General features: G+C 43.5%; 1 protein-coding gene across 1 annotated transcript in view; it reads left to right on the top strand.

Annotated features, from left to right (window-relative positions):
• LOC126335786 (cholinesterase 1-like) overlaps positions 1-17,183 on the top strand; it is a 175,967-nt gene that overhangs the window by 94,461 nt on the left and 64,323 nt on the right. The window lies entirely within an intron of this gene.

The following is a 17,183-nucleotide window of genomic DNA, read 5'->3' on the forward strand; positions in this document are numbered from 1 at the left end:
GACTTCAGGTCCCACCGCCACACCTTCAACGTGCACTCCAATGATATCATTGCAATGATGTCACTGTGAGATGGAAAAATTTTACCCTTACACCAAGACAGTAAATCGCCACCCATCAAAATTTTACCCTTGCACCAAGACAGTAAGATCGCCATCCACTAGTGACGATGTAGCACGATCTACCACAAAAAAGCCTGAGCAGCCAGCCGTGCTCCGACTACGCTCATGTATTGTACGTTTTACCCACAGTTGTTCGGTTCCTGATCTTGCTACGTCTAGGCTCTCTGTTTGGTTCGCTTTTCGGACTTGCCATTCTGCCTTATCCGTCAATACCTGTTATTGTCGTCTTCGTTGTTGCCCACGGCTGTTGTCTTCCTGTGGCAAAGCGTCTCATCGTCGGCACTCTCCAGCTCGTGTCCGATTCTGGTTACTAGACAAGCAAAATATCACATCAGCAGTAATCGAATATCGTCGCATCGAGGTGAAAAAGTCACGGAACTTGCTGTCACCCAATTAAATCACTTGACAAATTCATATACCGGCCAATACAGTATAACTCTCTCCTCCTGCCAATTTTCTTCATTTATCTTCAAGAAGTTAGCGGGACGTTCGGTCCTCGAGTGCAACAAGAGGTTAACCAACTAATGGGACAACATCTAAATGTTAAAATGGAGCCACGTTTGTTCATAACTGATTCACGGGGTGGACAAAGCAATCCTTTGTTATACGACAAAAAATTCATCCATGAAGATGGAATACCAACAGTTCAACCTGTTCGTTGAAAGTAATTCCCCTGAAGTGTACGCAACTGTGTCAATCCTGTGACGTATATTTTTACCCGATTATAAAGCATTTCATGAAAAAACTGCAGAATTACTCTACGCTCATTACACAGCATGGTGATATCTCAACTAGACAGTACGCAGTACAAATCTATGCATTGATAACCAACTGAAAGCGTCAGTTTTCAGAAAAAATTATCCGTTATACGTGATTTTCTGTGAAATTATTGCCAACGCGTGTAATCCTCAGCAGTGTTAACGACGTTTCTTTCCAGAGTGAAATTCCTAACACCATGAGGTTCGCACGCTGACAGGCTTGCCACATTTGCGTTTCCTGATATGAATCATACCGAGAAATACGACTATGACTAACGTGCCTTTACGCGATGCTCACGGTCGGAATTACTATGTTTCGAATGCTTATACGAGCGGTATTATCCAAGGGAATACACGAAATCCTTCTGAGGAAGAAACATAAGAATAAAGTATAAGTATTAACTTAATAAGTAATGTAAAATATTATAAAGATTAATATAGGAATTGATAAAAGACATAATATAAGAATATGAAAATTCATAGAAGATGTAATAAATGAAAATATCATACACACCCATCCATACAGATTATACAGATATCTGTGTGTGTGTGTGTGTGTGTGTGTGTGTGTGTGTGTGTGTGTGTGTGTATGTATATGTGTGTATGTCCCACATGTCTTCCTAAACCAATGGGTCGATTTCAACAAAACGTGGTACATATATCTCTCACTGCCAGGCAACAGTTGCTGTGAGGGTAAGAATCATCTGCATATCATAGTTCAGGAGACAGACGTCATAAACAATGACATGCACCGGTAGATGTGTCTGTCTTGCAACAGCGCCTGTGGTTTCTCGCTGAAGGCACTGCTACTTCAAAACAAAATTACTAAAACGGTAGTTTCTGGTAGCAACTACCGGTACTGAAAGGGTTAAAGGGAAGCGAAAGAGCTGCACTGGCAGGTGTGATATCATCTATCAACTCTGAGGCGATATGTACACTGGCGGCAAAACATAAAAATCTTCTTTCGCCAGGACAAACCAGCTGCGTACAAAGATCAGGAACACACCTTGACAGTGAGAAAACAGTAATTTCAAGCGTGAATCGTTAATATTTTTAACATGCGCAACAGATTTCTCACATTTTGAGTTCACATCCACAAATGGATATTTTCTGTTTTTTCTACAATCTCAAGAAACGTGATAGGTTACTGGGAACACCTTAAACTAAGTGCCTTGACCTAAAAGAGGACGTCATGAAAAAAAGACTGTCGAATCATGAACTTTTCATACTGTTTTCATACGAGGAAACAAACGGTTGTTGCGAAGTACAAGTGGTCGTTCTATGCTCCCGCAATCTGCCATTTGCCAATAGTAGGATGTGGTTGTGCGTAGGAGCCCCTATCTGACACCGGCGGTCAGATGAATGAATTGGGCGTGTGAAGGACACTCGGTGCAACGTAAGGAATGGCACGATGACGCCAGTATGAGTACGATAGCTGATGGAGGGAGGGGGGGGGGCGGGGAAACGGGACGAGGAGGACAGAGTAAGTGGCCAGCTTAAATTGCCGGCGGCCGCCCGCCGCGCCACAGTACGACATGGCGGCGAGGGAAGCCACCACGAGAACACCCGCGACCTGCCCGAAGCTCCGAGGGTCGCCACTTCTGCTGACGCTGCTGCTGCACTCTGCCGCTGCCAGACCGGTAGGCCTGCCTCTGTGACTGCCCCCATCACTGATGTGTCACTTGTTTATTTATTTATTTTATGTTTTCGTAATTCGTCCCTTCATTTCGCCTCCCAATATTAGGACCCTCTGGCCCTTGCTGGCACCCTTATCAAGTCGGCATTACAATATGCATAGCACTATAGCAGTACATAACAATAAACAATGATAGTAATAACGATAACTGGAAAAGACGAAATCCCTGTGAAGGAGACCAGTGACTGATATATTGTGAACTTCCTTATATTTAAGACGTAAACACATTCTATATTAAAATAACAACCTGTTCTGGCCTACACTGGCCTTCTTTAGATGCTCTTTTCTATGGGGCGTTATTTGGCGAATGAAATGTCCATTACATGTTACAGCCAAAATGCATATTACAAAGGATTTTCAACATGTGTGATGAAAATTTTCTTCACAGAATATGCCAATAGCCGCTAAAGGTGGCCAATGTAAGCGAGAACAGGATATGTTTATGTGACAGAATGTGATTGTGTCTGAATTAAAAGGAAGTTAAAAAAAAATGGTTCAAATGGCTCTGAGCACTAAGGGACTCAACTGCTGTGGTCATTAGTCCCCTAGAACTTAGAACTACTTAAACCTAACTAACCTAAGGACATCACACACATCCATGCCCGAGGCAGGATTCGAACCTGCGACCGTAGCAGTCGCACGGCTCCGGACTACGCCCCTAGAACCGCGAGACCACCGCGGCCGGCAAAAGGAAGTTAATAATAATCATAATAATTACAATAATATGACCCATAAGGTGTTCGGTAATTCCCTTTACAAACTTTTACAACTTGTAGAGGGGACTGAAATGTCAGTATTTTGAAGTGGAACCGATTTCCGGCAACGTACCGTTTTTGTGCTATAGACATTTGAAAAATGGTTTCTAGCTGGGTGTGAAACAGGGAAGTCATGGTGGGAGTGTTTTCGTCGGATTGGCTGATGTCATTTGACGTCTGTCCTATCTCTCCGAGCCGGCTTCTGTGGCCGAGCGGTTCTAGGCGCTTCAGTCCGGAACCGCGCTGCTGCTACAGTCGCAGGTTCGAATCCTGCCTCGTGCATAGACGTGTGTGATGTCCTTAGGTGAGCTAGGTTTAAGTAGTTCTAAGTCCCATTGTGCTTAGAGCCATTTATCTCTCTGACGTGATTCGAGCCTCATTCACATGTCTCTGATTGTTACAGCAACATGGCCGAGTACACATTTGCTTAATACACCGACATAATCCTCCATTATGGCGAACCTCAACTAACGGAAGAGGTGCTCGTCGCCTTTATCAAGATTGTTATGCACAATGTTCTAGTCCCTTGCATACCACTTTCGCTGCAATAACTCAACGGCTTCGAGAAAGGGGTTCCTTCACCGTCAGCAGGCGCGATTTTGGTGATCCAAGGAGACGCCAAAATCCGAAGTGGAAGAGTCCATACCGCACCACGTCGAAGAGAAGCCGTCAACGAGTACAAGAGCAATTTCTTTGGCTGTTACCGAGTGCAACTGTAAAACAAGTGACGTACTTGATCACGCCTAATAAATTACCTGTAAAAGTGGTCGCATTATCAACGTGTTTTCAAATGATTGTAGCACAGAAACGGTACATTTCTGGATTTGGGTTCGCATTCAACATATTATGTAGTCATTCATCTCTACATGTCCTAGAAGTTTGTAGTGGGAATTTCCGCACACCCTGTACGCAAATATATAAAGACAAGTTGTTATTTAAAACTGTTACCAAAAATCTCGAAAAGTTCTTAACTGATTTACTTCAAATATTTACATGGTGCTCTAATAATTGTTGAGATGAACATAAGATATATACACTGATGTCCAAAATTAAAGCAACAAACGGATATTTCGCAAGTTGGTATATATTGCCGCAAAACAGTATAAATAGGTGATAGTAAAGTAGAAACAGTGGAAAGAATATAGAATATAAACAACTGCAACACCCGTAACAGTAGACGTAAATGTTTGTCGTTGTTACCAACTTCACGGATTTGGGCACACATTCCGACCACTGGTTAATGTGCTCAGTATGGTGTGGGACCACCTGTGGCCACAATACAGGTCTGACAAAACCGGGGAATGCGGTGAACAATATCATCAACCTCATGTTGAGGCAATAACGCCTGTTCTTCAAGCACAGCTGCTCACAAGTCTTGGAGAGTGGTTGGTGGATGCTGACGCGATGCATGCTATCTTCCTAGCAGAAAAAATGGTTCAAATGGCTCTGAGCACAATGGGACTTAACAGCTGTGGTCATCAGTCCCCTAGAACTTAGAACTACTTAAACCTAACGAACCTAAGGACATCACACACATCCTTCCCCGAGGTAGGATTCGAACCTGCGACCGTAGCAGTCGCACGGTTCCGGACTGCGCGCCTAGAACCGCGAGACCACCGGGGCCGGCTTCCTAGTAGATTCCAAACATGCTCTATGAGATTCAAATCGGGAGGACGAGCAGGCTACGTTGTGCATATAAAATCTTCCATTTCCAGGAGAACATCAGTCACCCGTGCTGCATCAGGTCGAACATTATCGTCCATCACTACGAAGTCTGAGTCCACAGCATCTTGCAACAACCGCACTTGATATCCCAAGATCTCGCTATGATGTCTGACAGTATGTGTCGATTCATCTGTACAATTTCATGAAGAGGTGTTCGATTGGTCAACATAAACCCTGCCCCTCCTCCTCGATATCAGTCTCTTTCCACGATGTTTTCGCTCCGAAATCGTGTTCCACGTTCCCTCCAGAGGCGAAACCGTCGGGAATCACTGTCCAGACCAAACAGGGATTCTTCTGTAAAAGAGCGTCGGTTCACTGTTAGACCACCCAGGTGGCATGTTGGTGCTCCCTTCTGTGAAAATGCTTCAGAGGTATACATAGAACGGGTCGTACACCCAAATAACGGTCGTCTCTTTCTGATGTGACACGTGGCCGTCCGTTCCCTGGTCTTCGGGTCACAGTTTAGATCTCTATAAACTGTCCCCACATCCGACAAACAACGGAACGATACACATAAGGCCATCGGGCCACATCAGTTGGCGACTGTCCTGCTTACATACCTCCTACGGCCATCCACAGCGATTGTGGATGTGGGACTATCCGGCAAATACTTCCCCTTCGATAGCCGTCACGATGCTGGTATGGCTGTCCGTCGACTGGAATGCCATCTTCCGTACAGAATACGATCGTACACACATTTCTTGACGGTTTGTATGATTATAACGTGAATTAGACGCAAGACAGGGAGAAAGTGGTCTGTTGCTTTAATTTCAGTCATCAGTGTATATATAAGCGTTAGCTACACTTGAGATTGGTCGTTTTGAGTTGGTTTTAGTCAAGAATGCCGTTATGGTAACATATACACCATAAGCAACACCTCACTGAGTATGAGAGAAGACGGGTAAACAAGGACTACTAGAGGCTCGATCTTCATTCTGCGATATGGCACAATGTAGCCACTGTACATGATTTCTGACAGCGGTGGCTGCGGGAATGTACTATCGCAAGAAGACCAGGACCTGGATGGCCATGTGGCACTACCGAGAGGGGAAACATCGTTCGCGGCGTATTACTCTGGAGCATTCCACTGCATATGCAGCAGCAATTTGAGCAACAGTTGGGACACAGTGAAACAGCGAACTGTTACAAATATAAAACTTCCTGGCACATTAAAACTGTGTGCCAGACCGAGACTCGAACTCGGGATCTTTGCCATTCGCGGCAAGTGCTGTATCAACTGAGTTACCCAAGCACGACTCACGCCCTCTCCTCACAGCTTTACTTCCGCCAGTACCTCGTCTCCTACCTTCCAGACTTTACAGAAGCTCTTCTGCGAACCATGCAGGACTAGCACTCCTGAAAGAACGGATATTGCGGAGACATGGCTTAGCCACAGCCTAGGGGATGTTTCCAGAATGAGATTTTCACTCTGCAGCGGAGTGTGCACTGATATGAAACTTCCTGGGTTATTAAAACTGTGTGCCGGACAGAGTTCGAGTCTAGGTGCTGCACATAGTTTTCATCTGCCAGGAAGTTTCATATCACGCACACTCCGCTGCAGAGTGAAAATCTCATTCTGTTATAAATCTGTTACTTCAAGGACAGCTCCGAGCCGGAGCCCCAGCAGCGTGCATTCCGCTGACAACAAACCACCGCCATCTGCGACTTCCATGGTGTCAAGCGAGAGCTCCCTGGAGCGTAGAGTGGAAGTCTGTTGTTTTTTCTGATGGAAACTGGTTATGCCTCAAGGCCTGTGATGGCCTTGTGTTGGTTAGGAGGAGGCCAGTTAAGAGCGTGCAAACAACCTGTCTGTGTGCTAGACACACTGGGCCCACATCAGGAGTTATGGTATGGAGTGCGATTTCATATCGCAGCAGGAGCACTCTCGTTGTTATCCCACACATCCTGACTACAAATCTGAACGTCACTCTGGTGTTTCTACGTGTCGTGTTGCCATTCGGGAACAGCATTCCAGGGAGTGTTTTCCAACAGGATAACAGTCACCCACTTACCGCTTTTGTAGCCCTACATGCTCTACAGAGTGTCGACATATTGCCTTAGCCTGGTTGATCACCAGATCTGTGTCCAGTCGATAGGACATCATCGAACGACCAATTCCAGCTTCATCCACAAACAGCATTACCCGCCCCTGTATTAACCAACAAAGTGCAACAATCATGGAACTCCATCCTTCAAGCTGACATCGGGCACCTGTACCACACAATGCAAGCACATTTCGATGCTTGCATTCATCATTCTGGCAGTTACACAGGCTGTTAATGTACCTCCATTCATTTCACGTTTGCAGTGGCTTATCTCATGCGTACGTTAACCTGTGATCTTCTAATGTTAATTAGTTAAATTTGTTACCTAGACAAATGTATTTGGGAATTTTACTATTCTACAATAATTATTTATTGGTATTGCAATTTTTTGCGTCGGTGTATAAAAAAGGAAATGTAGGTGGAAAAAATCTGGTAAAGATCCTGTATGATTTACTTCAGATGTTTAGACGATACTGTATGGCAGCAGTACAGAAGGAACAAAATGTCTAATAGACATTGGCTTGTCATGAGAAGAGCGAGAAATAATACGGTATGGTTAGCAGATTAGATGGAAAGAAGAATCTTAACGTAAAAGATTCTGGGACATTACTTTTCAGCACGCCCTTGTATTTTTTTGCACAATGTAAAGTCAAAGTTTTTTCCGTAATTTCAGGATGAAGAAATAGGTATTACTTGTTCGCTACGAGAAGAACGCAGGCTCCCGACTTCTGAATCGGCAGAAGTCAGTAGAAGTCGTTTGACTTGAGGCAACACGTGTTTTGTTTCCGGCGGCTGCCAACCTCAGTCATATACTACCGAACGTTGCGTACAGTATTCTGGTATTGCGCAATGACTGTAGTTCATGTGGTGTAGCGTTGCAAAGAAATACCATTCGTGATGAGTTACGAAGTGCTTCCAGGCTCATCCGCGTCTCCGAGGGCATGTGGTAGCACCCAGAAAAATGATTAACAATGTCGCTGAATGCTGCCAAAAGGAGAAGAAAAATAAAGAGTTGCTCCACCACATCTCACAACCGATGACGTGAGCTGTTCCATACACACTACTAAGCAATAGAAATGTTCGTAGAATTCGAAAATTTTTCAAAAATACTCCCGCGAAATCGCCAGGAACTCCCGTAAAAGAGGTAAATATCACTTCAGTTCACATTGCAGTTCGATAATATTCTGAAACTGCCTTCCACTTTGTTTGAGTTACTTTAAAATGTGTGTGTAGAGGCTGAGGGAATACCGGTACTGATACTGTATCCGTAACACATACACGTCCCCAGGTGAAGGACTGACTTTTTCAAACTACTGTATATGTGTAGTCGTGCAGGTTATGTCCCCGGGTATTATATCACACCTTACAATCATTACGTCAGTGACCCCTCGTTTGCGAATAACAAAAAAACGCCTGTGATCGATCGGCGGACTACAGCTCCAGTAATAAGCGTAACTTCGAAGACCTCTCTGTAACATAGTCGTTAAGGTGAAGCGGAAACGGCTGTTTTTTTTTTGTTTTTTTTTCCAAGTATGTCGTGCTGTGAGCAGGTTTTTACTGCCACACCGTCGCAGGCGACAGTAACTCATCAAACACGTGATTTCATAATTATAAATTTAACGACAACGATTGGTGAAAAAAAAAATGTCCGAAATGTTCACACGCAACGGTCAGGTGACTGCGGAAACAGCTCGACCACTGATGCCGGAGGGTACACACTCCTCAGTGATCGAGCGCGCAGTACGGTCTCGCGGCTGCAGAGAGGCAAAGCACGCGTGTCCGGCCGAACGTCTCGCAAAGCACGTCTCGTCTCGCAAAGCGCCATTTCATTCACAGGCACGACGGGACGGAGCGACCGGTCAGCACCTGTTACGGCTAAGCGCAAATTGGGACACGTATATAATCCGTTCATCATAACAGTAAACCTGATGTAAACAAATGTAAATGATTGGTCAAATGGCTCCGAGCACTATGGGGCTTAACTTCTGAGGTCATCAGTCCCTAGAACTTAGAACTGCTTATTCCTAACTAACCTAAGGACATCACACACATCCATGCCCGAGGCAGGATTCGAACCTCCGACCGGAGCGGTCACGCGGTTCCAGATTGTAGCGCCTAGAACCGCTCGGCCACTCCGGCCGGCAAAGGTTAGCAGTTCACACAAAAGTAACTCGCCAAATCTGTTGGAACTTTGGTTGAATCCGCATAACCCATCGTATTTTTAACACTGAACGTCTGGAATCAAGACTTGCCACAGGATTTAATTCCCTTTCTTCATCTGCGTAGTATTAAAATACTGACGGGCATATCCGTCAGGCGGAATGACACGCACATGCTGGCTACCCACCTACTGTTTGCCAAAGTGACAATGTGTGATTGCTGAATAAAATAGTGGTTATTGAGAAAATTTAAACAATTGATACGTGGCTCAAAACACAATGGCCAGTGTATCGTCAGCAGCTGAGAATAATGCGCGCCAAGGAGTGCGCAAGCTAGCCAAGTGTGCTTTGTGAGAGGAAGGGTTCACCTCGTTCGAAAAACACTGTCGTGAAAGTAGATCTGCCTTTGTCACCAATATATTTCAATAACTTAAATGTATCAAATCACAATAGGATTTTGGAATACTCATACATTCTGAATAACACCGACCACTACTGCATTTTTGTAGCTTATTGGATAATTAGTTTATTAATGATGATAGTGTGTGTGCAACCAAGTGCTCTTTCTCGTCACGACGAGCCGATTAAAACATCGTTACTAGCGAGGGCTTCCCGACTGTCTCTAGTTTGCATTGGAAACGTGACGACCACATGTACGTAGTATAATGTATCTTATTACATCCATATCCAAGCAATGATAGCGAAACTTATGTACTTCATATCTTGGACGCTATCTACCAACAGCGCAAAGGGGTCCTGCCTGTGGAAATTATGCGCTTTCGTCTTTTTGTAACAGATCGCAGAGATACGTCAGCATAACCAGGCAGCACGTACATAAACTTGCTTTACTTTCCTGACTTGCTTCTAGAACACATGATTTTATAACATTCCTTACTTCCTTATTCGCTACCATCACGATGAATCGTCTGTTCCTTCTTACGGTCTGAAAGCATTCTGGAGGCAGACGATATAATCACAGTGGCTAATGGCTCACCAGCTTCTGAACTGTGCATTGTTCTTGACAAAAGAATAGACAAGACAAAAAAGTATACGGACAAATGTAACTGAGAACTATTATGTACTAAGGAAACGAAATTAAGCACTTACACGGCGAAAAACAAAACACTACATAGCGACAAAAAAAGGTTCAAATGGCCCTGAGCACTATGGCACATAACATCTAAGGTCATCAGTCCCCTAGAACTTAGAACTACTTAAATCTTACTAACCTAAGGACATCACACACATCCATGCCCGAGGCATGATTCGACCCTGCGACCGTAGCGTACTCAGTGACAGTAAAATTCAGTATACCGTAAGGCTGCATTTTTCGTATGGGCAATACTTCCACTTCCCGTATGAGCCATACCCAAGAATCTCAAGAAACTTTGTGGGTGGTTTCTACACGTTGGAAGTTATCGGCGTTGATAGCAGCTTTCAACAGGCGGGTTTGTCTTTGTCGCAGGGAGAACTAGCCGTGACTGCCGACAAAGAATTGTCCGCACTGAAGAATTTGAGATGTTGTAGTATCTCTTGTGACAAGATTAACCAACAGACAGCCGTGAACTTGCTTGTGAAATTGAAACTGCAAACAATATGGAAGTGATACAAACCACGTATCGACATTCCCAGTCCTGACTGTTTTAAATTTCACTAACAGCACTTCGTCTCACGGCGTGTGATGCATGAGCGAGTGTAACTTCTCATTGTAAAAATAAACAGTATTCTAATACGCGAGGAAAGCCGAGTACCAAGGATGTTTCTTAGAAAGGATATTTTGAAAACTGCATGCGCCTGTCTGAGAGATGACTCGCAGAAAATATTCTTCTAGTAAATCAGTTCTTAAGCACTCTGCCAAGAAGTAAATAAAAATTAGTTAGCTGTTGCGTTATTCAGTGCCAGCTCCCAGCCCTCGTAATCCGCCGCGCTATTGCATCACTTATTTTTTGAAGGACTGCTTAGGAGCAAGGTGAGGCTTTGACAAAATGCTGTAGTACTTCGTAATTTGACTCTGCCTACAACTCAGTAGCAAGATTTTCTCAAATTACTATACTGAGAAACACTTACTAACTGTGTAGAAATCTTTATGTGCTCTCACAGTGACCATCAAAACGTCTGGGTTCGTAGCAATAGCAACAATGAACACAATAATTAACTTCGTGCTTGTGCATGCCACTCCCTTGCATTTGGGAACTAAACCCAAGCAACATCGCCTTGCACTGGCCTGGTATCTACCAGCAAGTTTAGACATTGTGCACAGCTAGTTTCAAGTAAAGCATATTCTGAATTCTTATTCGTTGTGTTTGTCAGTACTTAGTCCTCTCTGACTGTGATGCTTATTCGGTTGTCAGATGAAGCACGTACAGCCGTCTCCTACATCAGCCATTCCGGACTTGTCTGTCGGAGGTTTTACTGACATCAGAACAAGATTAGTCGTAACGTGGACTGTGGACAACTTCTATAGTGAAATGACTTCCTGTTATTATACACGGATATGGCCAAAGGTTAACTGGGGATGGGAAAAACTGACCGGTTAATACCGAGACCGATATTTTAGTTTCGAATAACTGGTATTTTTCGATATTTTTGTGGTCTCCGTTATATCATGTTTTTTCATTTTTTGGTAACAACAGAGCAAAAAAAACTGGCATATTAATTTGCCGTAACAGCAGTGCTTAAGGTTTTGGTTTTTAAATAAAACTGCTTTTAAAACATGAATAGTGTTGATTCGTACATTTTAATTGCTTTGAAATACTGTATTATTATAGAACTCGGAGAAAACAGTCAGCATTATTTTAATAACAACGCCTACAGTTAGAAACTAGTACCAGACACGTGACATAAGAATTGGTACGGCACTGCAGACACAATAATGTACCTCTTGCCGTGTGCCGTAGAATTGTACCATCCCTAGTTAGGAAGTATTTTACGACGTTGCGGTAACAATGAAGTACACTGATCCATTTGGATAAAAAGAATAAGAACGGTGGAGATACCACAAACTTCCATTATCATATAAGGAGAAAACGTCCTCAATGTTCCGTGGAAGGAAAGGCAGATCTGATTTATTTACCTGTAATTCTTTTGACACGCTGTCAACTTGGGATAATAGCTGAACTCTTGATTTTGTGGTTGCTTCAGGATGAAAAACAAAGACCATACAAAAGTGAAGATGCAGGGAAGTCATCAACTTGTGACCTTTCGTTTCCCTTGTCGCCATGCGCGTCATTCTCACCTTCGCAATCTTTGCTGAAGACAAGGGGACCGTTTTCTGCCACGCGGGATTAGCCGAGGGGTCAAAGGCGCTGCAGTCATTGACTGCGCGGCAGGTGCCGGCGGAGGTTCGAGTCCTCCCTCGGGCATGGGTGTGTGTATTTGTCCTTAGGATAATTTAGGTTGCGTAGTGTGTAAGCTTAGGGACTGATTACCTTAGAGTTAAGTCGCATAAGATTTCACACACATTGGAACATTTGAGACCGATTTCTGCAGCGGCCTCATTTCATTCTCTGCTATGGGTTGGGACGGGTAGTACGAGATGCGGGCTCGTTGCACTTCGGTTCTTTTCAGCCAACTCCCAGAGACCTGGGAGCTGGTCAGTGCAGTTCCAAACTGTGAATAACTTAGGACGCGTTACCAGTTCCGGCATTTTCTTTACAACTAAGGCAAGCCTCCGACATACCTTAGCCGGAACTGTGGCATTAATCCCACGCGGATCGTAGAATTTTTCAAAATGGTTCAAATGGCTCTGAGCACTATGGGACTTAACTTCTGATGTGTAAGCGTGTGATAACCACACTCAACATCCCCTGTAGCAGCTACAGACAGACGGCTGCCACAGAGTCGAATGAGCCGTATTTCAAAAAGTATATTTCCAGTCACACACGAGGTCTGTTCAAAAAATTCCGCAACTTTGTCAACAAAATTTTTGTACGCATAGCTTTTACATATTGAGCATGGTCTCCTTTGAAATACCCTCCTCCGCTCCCAACGCCGTTACCACTTCCGGAAAGTCTTGGTACGCCTCTTGCTACAATGCGCAAAGCGCCGTCTGCAAATTTTCTTTTATCTCGTTTGTCGCTGCAAATCTTCATCCTTTCAAAGAGGTTTTCAACTTTGGAAATTAAAAACGTCCGCAGGGGCGACGTCTGGAGAGTGCGGAGGATGAGCCACCACAGTGATTTCCTTTTTTGTTCAATAGTCACGCACCAACAAGGATGAATGTGCGGGTGCTTTATCGTGATGCAAGAGCCATGAATTGTCTCGACAAATTTCAGGCCGTTTCCTTCTCACATTTTCTCACATGGGTCGCAACACGTGTCGATAGTCCCATCGATTACCAGTTTGTCCCCGTGACATGAATTCATGATGAACTAATCCTTCAAAGTCAAAGAAAACTCTCAGCATGGGCTTGACATCTGTTCTTACCTGACGAGCTCTTTTTGGTCTTGGAGAACTTTTCCCGACCAATTTTGAAGACTGATCATTGCTCTCAAAACCGTTATCGTAGATCCACGTCTCATCACCGGTTATGATTCTTTTAAGGAACACCTCGTTCTCACTTGCGCGATCCAAAAGCTCTTCACGGACTGCTGGGTGAAGGTCTTCCTAGTCTTGACTCATGAGCCGTGGCACGAACTTGGCGGCAACACGATTCATTCCAAGATGCTGTGTCAGGATTTCATGGCATGATCCAACTGAAGTGTTATATTCGTCTGCAGTCTTCGATTGGCACGCACAATAACGTTGACGTTCCTGACGCGAGCGTCGTCGGTAAACATTGAAGGGCGTCCTGAACAAGAGTCATCTATGACTTCCGTCCAGCCATTTTTAAACCGTGTGAACCATTCGTAACATCGAGCACGACGTAATCACTCATCACCGTAGGCTTCCTGAGCCATTGGTAAGCGTCTATAAAAGTTTACTTGCCGGCCGAAGTGGCTGAGAGGCCCTAGGCGCTACAGTATGGAATCAAGCGACCGTTACGGTCGCAGGTTCGAATCCTGCCTCTAGAATGGATGTTTGTGATGGTCTTAGGTTAGATAGGTTTAAGTAGTTCTAAGTTCTAGGGGACTGGTGACCTCAGAAGTTAAGTCTCATAGTGCTCAGAGCCATTTGATCCATTTAAAAGTTTCCTTGAGTTTCACGCAAAATTAAATACAGATGCCTTGCTCCTTTAATTCTGCCATCTCAAAATTCGCAAACTGTGCGGTACAACGTTCGACAGTTAAACTTCCGTCAGTTACACATGAAACACAGGCGTGTGCAGGGATGCCAACCACATTTCGCTCCAATTACGAATGTTCCGGAATTTTTTGACAAGAACTTCGTATATAAAAGTTTTGTTCTGCTTCTGCCGAGTAGCATCCCCAACACTGTGCTGTTAATAACCACAGAGCATTTCTCACAGAGTTCTGGACAGAAGTCTGCAGATGCCCCCCCCCCCCTCCTCCCCTCCAAATAGACTGAGTTTTGATAGCTGACTTAATGTAGGCTCTAACATCGCTTTGGGCCTAAAAGTGATTATGTGTTTAAAGTTATTAAGATAATTGGACCTCGCGCTTCTGGTCAACTTGTACAACACAGCGAGTATTATTTTTTGGCATATGTGGAAATGGCTCAAATGGCTCTAAGTACTACGGGACATAACACCTGAGGTTATCAGTCTTCTAGACATAGAACTGCTTAAACCTAACTAACCTAAGGACATCACACACGTCCATGCCAGAGGCAGGATTCGAACCTGCGGCCGTAGCAGCAGCGCGGTTCCGGACTGAAGCACCTAGAACCACTCGGTCACAGCGTCCGGCTTACGTGGAAATAAACAAATAGATTTTCCAGCCTCGTATGTAATCCAGCAACGATTATTGAAATAATCTTCGTCAGTAAATGTGGCACGCTTAAAACTTTATGAGAGAAGTAGTTCTGTATCGATAACTGTGTGAAAAATTTCCAGAATCGCCAGTGTCTGCAATTTCGCACGCAGACAAACGTCCATAAAAATTTTCCATTCGGCTCTCTGAAGTTACGTACAAGAAATTATCAGCGCCCTCTGTCTCTCGTGTTGATACAAGGGATCTAACGCCTCTGACGTGAATTTGTGAATGTTTTCAATAATCGTGCTTACTCTGGACGCCGTTCAAGGATAAATACAACGGTCCGTACTTGCACATTTTTGTCCACGCTCGCTGGTGCTGGTACCTAAAGCTGCAGCTTAGAAAGCCTCTTTAATCATCTGCAGTCGGTGTCTAAAAATCATGACATTCCATGCACACCATACCTAAGCGCACTTGCAGATTATTTGTAACACTAATTTAAAGACAATGTTGTCTCACTCTTGTGAATCGGAAACGAAGTAAACTGCAGTTATTCTGTAGAGTCCTAAAATTTTATCTGACATTATGAAGACAGAACAAAGAATGAGGCAAAAGCTGATCTTTCGTTCTTGAAATCGAAAGAATTTTATAGACTTCGCGGAGTGTCCTGAAAGAAACTGACAGATTTTTGGCGTTTTAACAGAGTTAACCCATTCACAGTATTTTCAATGTATTAGCCAATTGATTGTGTATCAGAGAAAACCTTCGTAGCAGGGTTTATACGCCACGTCAATTTAATTTGTGCCGAAGGGTATCGGCTTAAGACTTTTGGGTTGCTTTGGGCATTACTTACGCTGGTCAGAACAAACATCGCCTCAGCTACCTCATCTATTACTGTACCCTTTCCGTGTCTCAAGTGTTGACGATGTTTATCGACTTTTGGATTACACATTCCATGCAGGCAGCATACTGTTGCATACCGGAATGAATTTAGAACGAATATTTTGCTCTGTAATGTAGTTTACGCTCTATTTGTAGGGGGGAAGGGGAGTAATACAGACAGAAATGCAACTGTGCGGGTGGATCATAAACCCCGTCTGAGTAGCTCAGTAGTGGTAAGAGCAGTACCGAGAAAAGGCAAGGATGAGGTTGGTATCTCGGCCCGAAGTAGAGTTTTAATCTCTCAGGAGATTCCTGTCTTGTTGGCATTTCGATTTTGAACGTTACATGAAGCATAAGTGTAAACAGAAAGCATTAGTGCAAGAATCTACAGAGTATCAATAATCGATACTTGCACTGTCCTGTGTGATAACGCAGAGAAAATGTGGTTCTTATCTAAAGCAATTAAAATATGCAAGTAAAAAGAGGATATCAATACTGATGTTCGATTATATGTTAAATTTCTGTATAATTCTTACGATAACCATATAGCTTCCACAATACACAGTACTGAAGAAGACACTACAGTTTAATAGATATTATGCTATTAATAGATGCTACTGTCAATGAAATTACGTGTGCTGATATATGTGAAATTCGGATTTATAAATTCCATCGCAGCATTTGTTGATGTACAAAAATTACACTAGTTGGAACATGTGATTGAAGCTACTTAATCTCTCAAAAAATAGTTCTTATGGTTTTCCGTTGTGTATTTTGATTGCTTTATATAAGAAACACATTTGCTGTCGGTTATCACACATGACAGAACAAGAATCGGTTATTGATTACTCTGTAGATTCTTGTACTAATGTTTTCTGTTAACACTTACGCCTGTGTTATAGTTCTGTTAAGTTCAAAATCCTAATTGCCAACGAGACAGGAGTTTCCTGAGATATTAAAAATGTATACACGAAAACAGTAAGGGAGTTAATGTTACCCTCTCTTAGTGTTGCTGCTGTGAATAGCGAATCTGCTTTTGAAAGCCATGTATGAAGTTGAAATTTCGCAAAGCACTCAATGAAGTTTCTCCTTACGATACTCAAGTCAACTTTATCACATAGGAGATATAAAAAGCAGTGAATCCCTGAAAATCGTCGTAAATGCCAGTCACTTCTTAGTTCGATAGTTACATCGTCCATCTCCATTTTTATTCAACATCAATTTAATATT

Source organism: Schistocerca gregaria, chromosome 2 (assembly GCF_023897955.1).
Source record: "Schistocerca gregaria isolate iqSchGreg1 chromosome 2, iqSchGreg1.2, whole genome shotgun sequence".
In the NCBI taxonomy this organism is placed as follows: Eukaryota; Metazoa; Arthropoda; class Insecta; order Orthoptera; family Acrididae; genus Schistocerca; species Schistocerca gregaria.